The 13,015-nt window shown below is 48.8% G+C and overlaps 1 protein-coding gene across 5 annotated transcripts in view; it reads left to right on the forward strand.

Annotated features, from left to right (window-relative positions):
• The window catches only part of LOC105491184 (GATA binding protein 4), an 84,346-nt gene that overhangs the window by 59,285 nt on the left and 12,046 nt on the right, over positions 1 to 13,015 (forward strand). The gene's annotated exons all lie outside the window — the stretch shown is intronic.

Genomic DNA, 13,015 nt, shown 5'->3' on the forward strand with positions numbered 1-13,015 from the left:
AAAATTGTTAGCCACCTCTGCCCCTGGGGATGGGATAATGGTGATGGTGGAGACCTTTTGTTTCTTTTTTTTCTTTTTCTTTTTAGACTGAGTTTCACTCTTATTGCCCAGGCTGGAGTGCAATGGTGCGATCTCGGCTCACTGCAACCTCCTTCTGGGTTCAAGCAATTCTCCTGTCTCAGCCTCCCGAGTAGCTGGGATCACAGGCATGTGCCACCACGCTGACTAATTTTGTATTTTTAGTACAGATAGGGTTTATCCATGTTATTCAGGCTGGTCTCCAACTCCCGACTTAAGGTCATCCGCCCGCGTCGGCCTCCCAAAATGCTGGGATTACAGGCGTGAACCACCGCGCCTAGTTGGGACCTTTTGTTTCTATGTGACATTCTTCTGTACTGTTTGTTTGAAATTTTTTTTTTTTTTTTTTTTTTTTAAGATAGGGTTTTGCTTTGTCACCCAGGTTGGAGTGCGGTGGTGCGATCATAACTCGTTTGCAGGCTTGCAGTCCCGCAGTCCCAGGCTCAAGTGATCCTCCTACCTCAGCCTCTGGAGTAGCTGGGACTACAGACGAGGGCTACCACGCCCAGCTAATTATTTTTTTTTAAGAGAGTTACTATGTTGCCAGGCTGGTATTGAACTCCTGAGCTCAAGCCATACTCCGGCCTCACAAAGGGGTGGGATTACAGACCAGAGCCACCATGCCTGGCCTGTTTGAATTTTTGTAGCAATTAAAAATTGTATAATTTAAACACAAATTGAAGGGGACAGGGACTAAAAACATAAATGAGAATTAGAATGCAGTGCCACCTTGAATGCTTTCACTAGTAGGAGCCTAGAAATCATCTTTTCCGACCGGGGGTGGATCACGAGGTTAGGGGATCGGGACCATCCTGGCTAACACGGTGAAACCCCTGTCTCTGCTAAAAAAAATACAAAAAATTAGCCGGGCATGGTGGTGGGCGCCTGTAGTCCCAGCTACTTGGGAGGCTGAGGCAGGAGAACGGCGTGATCCCGGAAGGCGGAGCTGGCAGTGAGCCGAGGTGGCACCACCGCACTCCAGCCTGGGCGACAGAGCGAGACTCTGTCTCGAAAAGAAAAAAGAAATCATCTTTTCCAACCACTGCACTTTTGAGTTGTGGAGACCAGACCAAGAGAGGGGAAACGACTGTTGGCCAAGGCGTCCACCTCTGCTTGCGTCTGGAATTGCCCCAGCCCCTGCCTTTATGTCTGGTCTGCCAGGCTTCTGATAGTGAAGCCGGGGGCGGACCCCGTTGACCGCATCAGGCGAGCCCTGAACAGCGCTTGGCGGGAACTCTGCAGCGCAGGGCGCCCTCTAGAGGCTGGAGGACCTTCCTCATGGCCCCGGGAAGTGTGGATGTGGACCTGAAGGAGTGCTGGGTAGAAGACGAAGCCACCCTTTCGCCCAGTCAACTGCATTCCTCTGTCTTTAATGTTGGGCTTCCTCAGATTACATTTTCTTTGAAGAAAGAGTTCTGCAGCTTAAAAAAAAAAAAAGTGACAGAAAAATCACTGGTGCAGAGTAAGGTATAGCATTAGCATTTGATCTGATATTATCTAGATTATTTTCACACTAGGAAGGACCTAAGTCATCTGGTCTAACACCTTCCTTTCACAAAGAAGATCTGAGGCCTATATAAGCAAAACGTGTGCTGCCCAGGTCCATGGCTGCAGGGCACTGTCTCCTGGCCCTGGAAATCTGGTCTTCATTCTTATTTTTTGTTTTGTTTTGTGTTAAATGAACTCAGAACTTAACAGATCCCTTGCAACTTGGCTTAGACTCCGCATTTCATGCAAAAAGCTTTCAGGGTAGCAGGGTAACTGGGTGGATTAGCAGGAGAAGAAGATGTAAAGTGATGGCGATTGGAGCTTAACCTTGGTTTGATTAAGTAATCCCCCAGAAACCCCCGAGAGGGGAAAACAGTCCCCACGTATAAATTTCTACACCCTTGCTCGCCTCCTCTTGTGAAAGGCGTAAATCTCCCCTGAAATGCCTCCCTAGCATTCAGGGCAATAAAGAGGTCACATTATATCTCCATAAATCTCCCAGCTGGCTGCTGCTGCTGCCATTCCAGGGGTGAAGGGGAAGTTGTTTCCTCCTGACGGCAGGCCGTGGGCCTGGAAGGAAAAGCCTCTCCCTGCAGACCCATTGTCTCGGTCCCTGCGGGAGCTGCCCTGGCAATTTGTTCACTATTCCTTTTCCGTCCTGCCAGCTCCTAACTGGGGTTGCAGAGTCAAACGGCCCAGACTAGCCCAGCTTAAGTCTCCTCTGGCCAAAGCTCCATTGCAGTCTTCCTAATAAATAAAAGGAACCAGGACCATATCACTGAGCATTAGAAGCCAGGCCAGGGTTCCCCGGGGCTGAGTCTGGGGCTCCCTGGGGCAGGAGCTAGGGTACTGTGAGAGATGACAGCGGGTCAACAGCTTTAGGAGTGCAGCAAAGCTAAGGACCCACTTGGGAAATGGGTTCCATTTTCTCATTAGGGAATTAAGATGCTTTTGTAGGAAAGTAAGGTGAGAGAAAAGATGCTTTTGTGGAAAAATCTGAAAATGGAACCTGCCCAGCTTTAAATTAAAAATGTTACTGCATGAGTGATCATGCTAGCCCATGACATATTTCTGTACTTTATTTAACATGCAAAAGAATCATAGGCCAGGTGCGGTGGCTCACGCCTGTAATCCCAGCACTTTGGGAGCCCAACCCTGGCGAATCACCTAAGATCAGGAGTTCAAGACCAGCCTGACCAACATGGGGAAACCCCATCTCTGCTAAAAATACAAAAATTAGCCAGGCATAGTGGTATATACCTGTAATCCCAGCTTTTGGGGAGGCTGAGGCAGGAGAATTGCTTGAGCCCAAGAGATGGAGGTTCTAGTGAGCCAAGATCATGCCACTGCACTCCAGCCTGGGTGACAGAGCAAGACTCTGTCTCAAAAAAAAAAAAAAAAAAAAAATCACTGTCACAAATAAGAAATACATTAACATTAAAATAGTTGAGTATTTAAAAGGTACACAACAGCAAACAATGAGAAGTACCTCCATGAGCCACCAAGACGCCGCCCTGGAAGCAACCAGTATGATCAGTTTCTTGTCTGTCCTCCTAAAAATGTTCATTGTATATATAAACAAATCCATGTACAGATTCTTCTCCCCTTCTTTTTGTAAGAGAATATCAATGTATTGTCCATGCCTTCTAATATTTCACAGCATATACTGGCAAGAATTCCATATCAGTACATCAAGACCATTGTTTATGGCTACATAGTATGCCTTCACTGAATTAACCGGTCCTGTATTGATGAACCTAAGAGTGGTTTTTCCAGTCCTCTGCTATGGAAAAACATGCCATAGTGAATCTCCTTGTATATAAACCATTTTACACAAAAGTAATCTGGAGGATACATTCCTGGAAGTGGAGTTTCTGGATCAAGTGACACATGCATTTATACTTTTGATAAGATACCGCCAAATTGCTTTCCCCACTGGCTGTGGGTGTACCATGTCACGCTTCCCATCAAGACCCAGAGTGTCTGCTTCCCCACATCCCCCAACCCCAGGGCACACTAAAATGACTGAGGCAAGCTGGGAGGAGCCTGGAGAGGAGCATCATCACAACACAGTGACTTGGAGGAACCAGGACCAGTGCCAGCCTTTGTCCACAGCATGACTGGCAAGCTCTTCATGTACATTCTACCCTGGCTGGGACTGTACCCCGAAGGGAGGGGTTCTCCCTTTCTTTCTGTAGGGTGGGAGGAATAGTTGGTGCCATAGCGATGCCTGAGCCCAGATGGGGCTGCCACTGTGGTGGGGAGGCAGCTGGGCCCAAAGTGGAAAAAGTACTTTGTATTTTTTCTTTCAGACCAGGAGGATCCCAGGAAATTGAAGAAAATAAACATCTCCGATCCTGCAGTGCCTAGGCAGAGATGCTTGTTTAATTAACTGCATATTTAACTAATTTAAACCATGTTACAGAAAGAGAAAATCTGAAGAACATAGTCTATCCAGTTGTCATTTAATAAACCAACTCCAATTCCCGTATGGCTTTACTGAAACTTTGTTTTTGTATTCATTCTTCTACCGTTGGGCATCTTGGTTGTTTCCAGTATTTGGCAGGAACATCTGAAAAATAGACATTTTCCCTCTAAAAACAGTTTATTCCAGTGAATTAATTAGAGCAGTTTTATTGCTAGCAAGAGTGGGCTGGCTTTTAGTGCAACGCGGTGTAATTTTCCATATACATCCATTATATATGATTTTACATACACACATATATACACACATGTATGTGTACACACACACACACACGGAAACTTCTGGCCCTGCACAGATAATTCTCACAGCTGAATTATGGTGTGTGTCCAGGAACATGGCATCTCAGTGGCCAGGTAGCCCAGCGGGCCGGAAGCCCAGCCCTGTCGCATCGTCATTTCCGCCGCCTCACGGGACTCTCTAGGCACTGGGTTTGTTGAAACTCGATGGTTCGATGGCTCTGTGTGCAGAGCTTCCGTCGTGCGCGCAGCTTCTGTCGTGCGCGGAGCTTCTGTCGTGTGTGCGGAGTTTCTGTTGTGTCTGGAGCTTCTGCTGTGTGCAGGGTGCTACAGGTGGCGGGGTCCAGCGGAGAGCAGTGTGGTACTGTGGAAGGCTAGGACTGGGAGCTCAGATGAGGCACTTGACCGGCCTGCTCTGCACCTTGGTGTCCTCTTCTGAATGTTCACGGAATAGCCCAGACCCAGCTTGCAGGTTTTAAGACTGTACCACTGTGCCAACTGCCCCTTGCTCCTGGACCTCACAGCCTCTCCCACAGAAGGACTGGGGATGTGCAGAGCGAGCCAACTCAACAAGGCAGTGGACAGGGAAGCGGCGGCGGGGGCGCCCTTTGCATGCAGTCCCCAGAGGCCAGGAAGGAGTAAATATTTTCAAGTGCTGATCCCCAGCCAGGGCTACCCTGGCTGTATCTGAGCTTGAAGCCGGAAGTCCCAGGAGCTGCAGGACCCAGCGCCCAATGCGGTGTCCTGGCCTCTTTCCTGGCTTGTCTGGGAGGGGGCAAGTAAGCCGTATTACCTGTCAGCTGGGACACTAGGGAGACACGGAGAGGAGGGATCAGCATGTCAGGGATGCAGGTCTGACAGTGAGGTCTGCAGAGGGTTGCCACACACCCTGGTGTTAAGACTGTGCTTTAAGAATAATTAGTAATGTGCCCCCTCCCCTCAGAAGTGTCCCATTTTGTATGGTGAGTCACAGGGCTCCCAGATTAACCCGGGGAGGGGGACAGCACAAAGAGGAGAACATTGTCCCAGGTTTCGGGGTGGGGACTGCCGGGCAGGGTCTCTGCAGACACAGCAGCTGGGAGGCCCAGGCCCCTCCACTCTGGGACTGATCGTAGCTTCCCACACGGAGGCCCCCAGGAAAACTCCACAGCTCTTTCACCTGAAGGTGACAGCTGGCAAGACAGTCTTTGTAAAAAATGTATTGGTATAGGGGCAAAATGCCGGCACTGGGGAGAGTTTTCAAATAGAAATGTAGAGCTCACTGCAGTCTTTCAGTGTCCCTTCTTTGTTCCTTTTCCATTTTTTTGGAGACAGGGTCTCACTGTGTCTCCCAGACTGTGTACAGTGGCATGATCACGGCTCACTGCAACCTCTGCCTCCTGGGTTCGAGCAGTTCCCTTGCCTCAGCCTCCCGAGTAGCTGGAATTACGGGGGTGCACCAACATGCCCACCTATTTTTTATATTTTTGGTAGAGACAGGCTTTCACCATGTTGGCCAGGCTGGCCTTGAACTCTTGACCTCAAGTGTTCCACCGGCTTCAGCCTCCCAAAGTGCTGGGATTACAGGCATGAGCCACCATACCTGGCCCTTTGTTTTAAAAATAGTGTCCCAGCCTGCGGTTCTCTGGTGGGAAGGGGCCATGGTGACCATTTTCTGGGAGTCTGCATGTTTAGTGTCGAGATGCAGCAAATGAAGTCATATTCACCACAATACTTTTGTTTCATTTGTTTCAAGAAAGTGCTTGTGGCCAGAAGTGGTGGCTCATGCCTGTAATACCAATACTTTGGGAGGCTGAGGTGGGAGGATTGCTTGAACTCAGGAGTTCAAGATCAGCCTGGGCAACATAGTGAGACCCCATGTCTACAAAATGCTACAAAAACTAGCTGAGCGTGGTGGTGTGTACCTGGAGTCCCAGCTACTCAGGAGGTTCAGGCAGGAGGATTGCTTGAGGCCAGGAAGTCGAGGCTACAATTAGCTGTGACTGAGCTACTGGACTCCAGCCTGGGTGACAGAGCAAGACCCCATTGCCAAAAAAAAAAAAAAAGCTCCTGTGAGAGTAATGCAACAGTCCACAAGTTCACGGACTTAGCTCTAAGGCATTGTCATTGCAGAGGCTCAAATTTGAATTCAGAAGCATCCTACATTTCTCCTGGAGCCAACAACCGATCCTGCATTTTATGGGGAAATCTTTATGCCATAATTATAGACCCACGTGTAGGGGTTCTCGAAGGTCTCAAAATCTAATCTTAACAATGATGAAGGCCAGGAAGCATTTCCCAAGTGGGTGAGCTGAGCAGCATTGAAACAGAGATGCTGGGAAGTTTCTGGGATCAGACACGCTGGGAAAACAGAGCATGCTTGGGCTCTGGACTCCGACAGCCCTTGCTGCTCACAGGTCAAATTGAGACTGATTTTCTCTCTGCTGCCAGCTACTGCCGCTGGGGAAAGGCTCAGGGATGGCCAAGACATCTGTGGGCAGAGCTGGTGGGATGCTGGCCTGCGGTTAAGAGACTGACTGGCCAGCCTGGGTTTGATCCCATCTCTGCTGTTGATTAGCTCTGTGGCCCTGGGCAGAATCTGTTTTCTAAAGCACATGAACATTCCTCTATTGCTATTCCTCTCCTGGACCAGCCTCCCACGCTGACCCGACTATGAGCACAGACCAGGCAGGTGTGGAGGTGCTGGGAGTTCTTAGACCTCTAGGGAGGAGCCGCTGGGGCCCAGGGCTTCGCAGCTGGAGTCTTTCCACAGTTCCTCCAGTGACAGGTGTGGTTGCACGTTACAGCCTTCAAGCTCATCTTTCTCTTTGTCATCTGTAAAACCTCTTTGCATATGAGCAGGTGTATTTTCCTCTATCATTTGATCTTCAACCTCTTCCTCCTCTGTCCCTCTGTACATTCCCCCCTCCCTCCGTTCTTGTTTTTGTTTTTTTTTTGTTTTGTTTGATTTTGTTTTTTTTCTTTCACAGTGTCCTTGTCTGTTTGTGATTCAGGAAGAAAAACAAAACAAAACTGAGTCACATTCCATCACTCCATCCAGCCGGCGTCCCGGGGTCTTGTCCTTTATAAGGGTCAGGAGCAGAGGCCTTGGACTCCGTGGGGTGACTCTGCAAGGTGGGCGGTAACTGGTAACCTCCCCTGTTCAGCAGCTGCGGGAGCTTCCAAAATAGGTGATTCCATCCCCTTGCCGGAGCCCGCTGGAGCTGTGCGGGCCTCCCCGTGACAGCCTCCTGTCACAGGCATCTGCCGAGCCTGACGAAGCCCAGAAGACCCAGGGCTCAAGAGCTGCCAGGAAAACCTCAGGCTTTGTTTGGGCCTCGTGCCCCACACCCAGGCGCCAGCCGCAGGGACAGATCCGGGCCTGTCGGGAAATCCAGGCTCCATCTCTAGTGAACTCTGGATGGGACGTGGGCCTGGGGTTCAGCAAGGGACCTTTGGGTGGGGCTGAGACTTTGCTCTGAAGCCCTTTTAGTTCCCAGGGAACGGTCTCTGGGCAGGTCCCTCCCCTCCTGCCCAGTCTGGGCTGGGGTCTGGTCTTTTCCAACAAGTCTTCTGGGTTGCGTCTCCCTGGCCCCCCGGCCCTTCTTGTGTAGCACTGCCCAGCTGCCCCGGGCACGGGCCCTTTCCACTGTTGATGTGTCTCTCCCTGAACGTCCATTATGCTGAAGATCTGAAGCTGGAGGTGGTGGACTGGGCACCGGTGTGAGGCCCAGGCCCACTGCAGTTTGTCACCTCAAAGGTAGCGATTAGTTTTGAGTTGTGCATCCCCAGCTAGACCAAAACAACTTAGGGCAAGGAGTTAGCGTGGGTTTTTCCACCACGTTCGTTATGTCCAGCACTCGTACAGGGGTGCCTATACAGACACATGGCAAATGTTTGAGCTTCAGACATTGCAGTGAAGGGGCTGAGACCCATCACCTCTGCCTCCAGGCGTGAGGGTGAGGCTCTTTCCAGCGCGAGCTGGGGCTCAACACCAGCTCTCCCCAGCAGGTGGAGGTCTAAGGGGCGCATCTGCAGGCGAGCAGACCAGGCTCTGTGGCGCCGTTGGGGCGGCAGCAGTGGCCTGAGCTGTCTACCCAGCAGCCAGCAGCGCCCAGGGGAGGGAGTGGAGAGCGGAACCGTGACCCTGGCCTCTGATTCCTCTCCCTTTCTTCCTCCCATGCCTTCCCTCTCCCGGCCCTGATTGGCTTCCCCTTGGTGGGGTGGGTGGGTTCCCCAAGATGGATGGAGCAGGTCAGAGGAGAGGAGAGGTCGCAGTCTTTGCCTCTGGTGGCGTCAGTTCTTTGTAGGGAAGTCGGGGTGGGATGTTTCAACCTCCTGGCCTACATTCTTCTTTCAGGCACTAGGGTGGGAGTAGTTTGCCTTAATTCATAGGAACATCCATATTGCACTGGATGTCTGAGAAATCAGACTATCAGACTTTGTTTCCTCTTCAAAAAAACTGTTTTAGCAGGGTATGGATGGAAGTGAGGAGTGAGATCCCCATCCTTGGAGTTAGGACATAGTTTATTTTGTGCTTTTCATTGCTAAACTAATCATTAATTCACACTTCCACGAGCAACAACTTGGAGACCGAGTAAGTGTACACGGTCAGCCTTGCCGTCAGTTGGTTCCCGGGTTGCAGTCTCAAACCTGACGGCTGAGAGAGACAGACAATTCTGAGCATAGCCCCAGTGGTTTAAGAAAGGTCAGATTCCCCAATCTCCTAGCTCTTTTATCTGTCCTCCCCTCCTCCAATAACCAGCGCCAAGGTTTGTCCTGGTCGCTCCCCTTCCCTCCTGACCCCTCCAACTTCAGCCTCCTAACAATAATCCATCATTGTTATCTCATTTGATGTTTGCAAAGCACTTTACAGCCATTGTTGTAAGTTTTTCCTCTCATTTGCAAAGTGCTTTACAACTATTATTACAAGTCTTTCCTCCAAACGTGGGTGATGCCTTCCAAGTGGCTGGAGCAGTTCCCGGGATGCCAGCACTGGGTGGGAGGGGCTGCATCCGAGGCCCCAGCTGTGCCCCCTGGCTTCAGAATCATTTTTGCCTCTCAGTACCTCTCCTAAGAAGGAATGAGAAGTGGTGCTTACCGAGGTTCATACCAGATGTGAGTGCTAGTTTGGGACTTAGTGCTGTGTTTGTCATTTAACATTATAGGGTCAACATTTTCCTCTATGATTACCTTGTTTTTAAAGTAATTGTTTAAAAATGTGTGTAACATTTCATTGACCGGGTTGGATGGCAAGATTTTGTGGTCAGAAATATGGAAACTTCTGCAGATTTGGAGGTGTTGCAGGTTGTCTATTGGGTGTCTTTAGGAAGCATAGCCTTTACTTTGGCTGTTTTGGTGACCCCTGACCCTTCTATCACAATGGGACTTTTATGCTGGTGGGGATTCCACACTTTCTGCCCTAGACAATTGGGTCTGCCATGAGTCCCCCACTCTGCTGAGGGTATGTTCTAAAAACGAACTGAGTAATATTATTACTCATTATTGATATTCAAATCCAAGTTGTCCATCAAGTTGTCCACCATTAGCATTCCGAGACCTGGGTTCCCTCCTAGCTCCTGTGACATCTATCAGAGTGATTAAATAGCAGATGCTCAGTAAATATTTGTTGGTGACGAATACGTATTTGGCAACCTCCAGTGACTTTACCTGTTCAGTAAAATAGTTGCTTGAATGCATAACCCAACTTTGAGGTGAGCCTGCAGGAGCTTCCGAGGCAGACCTATGTGTTGGGTTCTCAAGGCAGCCAAAGGTGAGTCAGCAGCTGAGAGGACACTCCAGGAATTCCTGGGTCCTTTAATAAGATTCTGGGGTGGGCACGGTGGCTCACGCCCATAATCCCAGCACTTTGGGAGGCTGAGGTGGGAGAATCGCTTGAGCTTAGGAGTTCAAGACCAGTCTGTACAACATAGTGAGAGCTTGTCTCTACCAAAAATACAAAAAAAAAAAAAAAAAAAAAAATTAGCAAGGCATGGTGGCATGCACCTGTAGTCCCAGATACTTGGGAGGCTGAGGCGGGAGGAGTGCTTGAGCCCAGGAGGTTGAGGCTGCAGTAAGCCAAGATCGCAGCACTGTACTCCAGCCTGGGGGACCGAGTGAGACCCTGTCTCAAAAAAACTTTTTCTTTACATCAGTGTAGTGTGGGAAGAAGAAAAAAAACACTCCGATATTACTGCATATAAAACAATAATTGTGAGAAGAAAAGAGAATCTCCCCTCCGAACAAGAGGAACACATTATGAGATGTTTTTGACTTAAATGAACCAGAATGTAGGAGAGAAGCCAGTCTGCTTATTTTTAAGAGTGTGATTCTTTATCTGTTAGAGCAACATACTGAGATATTTGTGAATAAAGTAATAGAAGTCTGGGATTTTCTTCAGTAGCACAATATGGGGGAAAGTGAATGGAGGTATAGATAAAACAAGATTGACCACAAATGATTGGCAACTGGATGATGGTTAAGTCAGAGTTCTCTTTCATATTCTGTCTACTTCTGAATGTTTACATTTTTTCATAATAAAGAAAAATAGGGCTGGGTGCAGTGGCTCATGCCTGTAATCCCAGCATTTGGGGAGGCCAAGGCAGGAGGAGCACTTGAGCCTAGGAATTTGAGACCAGCCTGGGCAACATGGTGAAACCTTGTCTCTACAAAAATTAGCTGGGGATGGTAGCGTGTGCCTATAATCCCAGGTACTAAGGAAGCTTGAGGTTGCAGGGCCCACTGCACTCCAGCCTGGGTAACAGAGTGAGACCCTGTCTCAAAAAAAAAAAAAAAAGATAGAAAAAGAAAAATAGGCTGAGGCAGGAGGACCTCTTGAGGCCAGGAGTTGGTGGCTGCAGTGAGCTACTATTGCACCACTGCACTCCAGCTTGGGTGACAGAGTGAGTCCTGTCTCTAAAGAGAAAACTAAAATAAAAAAGGAAACCAGAATGAGAGAGTTGTGCTAGGTTTGGACTGGAAAGGTGATCTTACAAGGCCTCTATGTCCAAGTGTCATTCAGGCCAGACTGCGTGTCTTGGTTCAATTTTGAGATGGTAGTGCCACCTAGTGTTTATTGTGGACACCCAACAAAATGACGACATTGCCTGTGCCCACCTCCTGCTGTGGAGTTGGCTTGGTCTAATGTCCTTCTGTAAATTCCTGGCCTCTCGAATCCCCTCACGAGCAGACCTGGATGAAAGAAGTGAGGCTGACAGGCCATAAGCACCGACTGTAGAGGTGGCAACAGTAGTGTTAATTGTGGTGGTCCAGCTGGGAGCAAGTCATAGGCGGGAGTGGCCGCATCTCATGTATGGCTCTGAGGGCAGGCGACCTTGGTAGAGGCTGTCAGTGTGGCCCAGGTGTAAAAATAGCCTCTGCTGTGACGCCTGTGCTCCGCTCCCTGGCCTGAGCAAATAGCCCCTCACACCTGCACACTGTTTACTCGGTGTGGACACACAGCTACCTGTTTGCAGGTGCAAATGACTGTTTGTGTACCCAGAGTTGGGGGAAGGGCCCCCCACCATGCTTTTCTCTGGCTCACATTCCCTTAGAGCAAGTAGCTGGGCCACAGAACTAGCAAAATGTACAACCTTGACCCCCTCCCGGGCTGGGTCCTGTTGGAAAGAGAGCTCTTCACCGCCTGTCCTCCCAACTCAATAAAAGCTCCCCTCTTCACTAGAGAAGAATCTGCCCTTGCCTCTGGCAGCGGCATAGGAAGAATCTGGAGACCAAGGTAGATGTGTTTAGGGACAGCAAATTAGGATAACATGAAGTCAGAGAGACTTCCGGAGATTGTGAGCCAGGCTTTATATAGACTACAGGGAGTAAGAAAACTGGCCCAGCCTGTCTCATCAGGATGAGGAGAATGGACACAAGTGGAACCTGTCAGTTTAATGTTCTGTAGACATGGACGATAAAGGTGATGGCGGGGAGGAGTGAGCGAGTGAAGGGAGCGACAGACCCAACAGCCTTGTGGTAGTCGGGGAGACGCTCCGCTCATGTGAGCAGCTCTAAGGTGCCATGGCTTATAAAATGCACCTTTATTTTATATACCAATAAGCAAGAAAAATGTCAAACTATCATACAGCAGCCCATACAGGTATATTAAAACAGAAAAAATGAATGAATGAAGCATTTTTTTTTGCTGGACAGTTAGAAAATTCCAAAAACTTAAAAGAAATCTAGTGCCTTTGACTCAGAAATTTTACTTCTCGGAGAGTATCCTAAGGAATAACTAGAAATGCACAGATTCATGCACAAAACAAGCAGTGTTTACGAAATAAGAATCCAAAACTGGATGAAAATTAATAGTTGAATGATACTAGTTAAATGATGGCACGTTTATATGATGGAATAATGATATGAGTTTAAAAAGAATTTTATAAAATGAGTTTATAAAGAATTTCTCATTGGGAAAATGTTTTGATATTAAGCAAAAGACCCACACAGACTCAGAATTATATAGCTTGGCAAAAATACATATCAACATATGAAAGTTTCACAAGGTTGGGTGTGGTGTACTCAGTACTTTGGGAGACCAAGGCGTGCGGACCACATGAGGTCAGGAGTTCGAGACCAGCCTGACCAACATGGTGAAACCCCATCTCTACTAAAAGCACAAAATTAGCTGTGTGTGGTGGTGCATGCCTGTAATCCTAGCTACTTGGGAGGCTGAGGCAGGAGAATCGCGTGAACCCGGGAGGCAGAGGTTACAGTGAGCCGAGATTGCGCCATTGCACTCCAGCCT

This window comes from Macaca nemestrina, chromosome 8 (genome assembly GCF_043159975.1).
Source record: "Macaca nemestrina isolate mMacNem1 chromosome 8, mMacNem.hap1, whole genome shotgun sequence".
Lineage (NCBI taxonomy): Eukaryota > Metazoa > Chordata > Mammalia > Primates > Cercopithecidae > Macaca > Macaca nemestrina.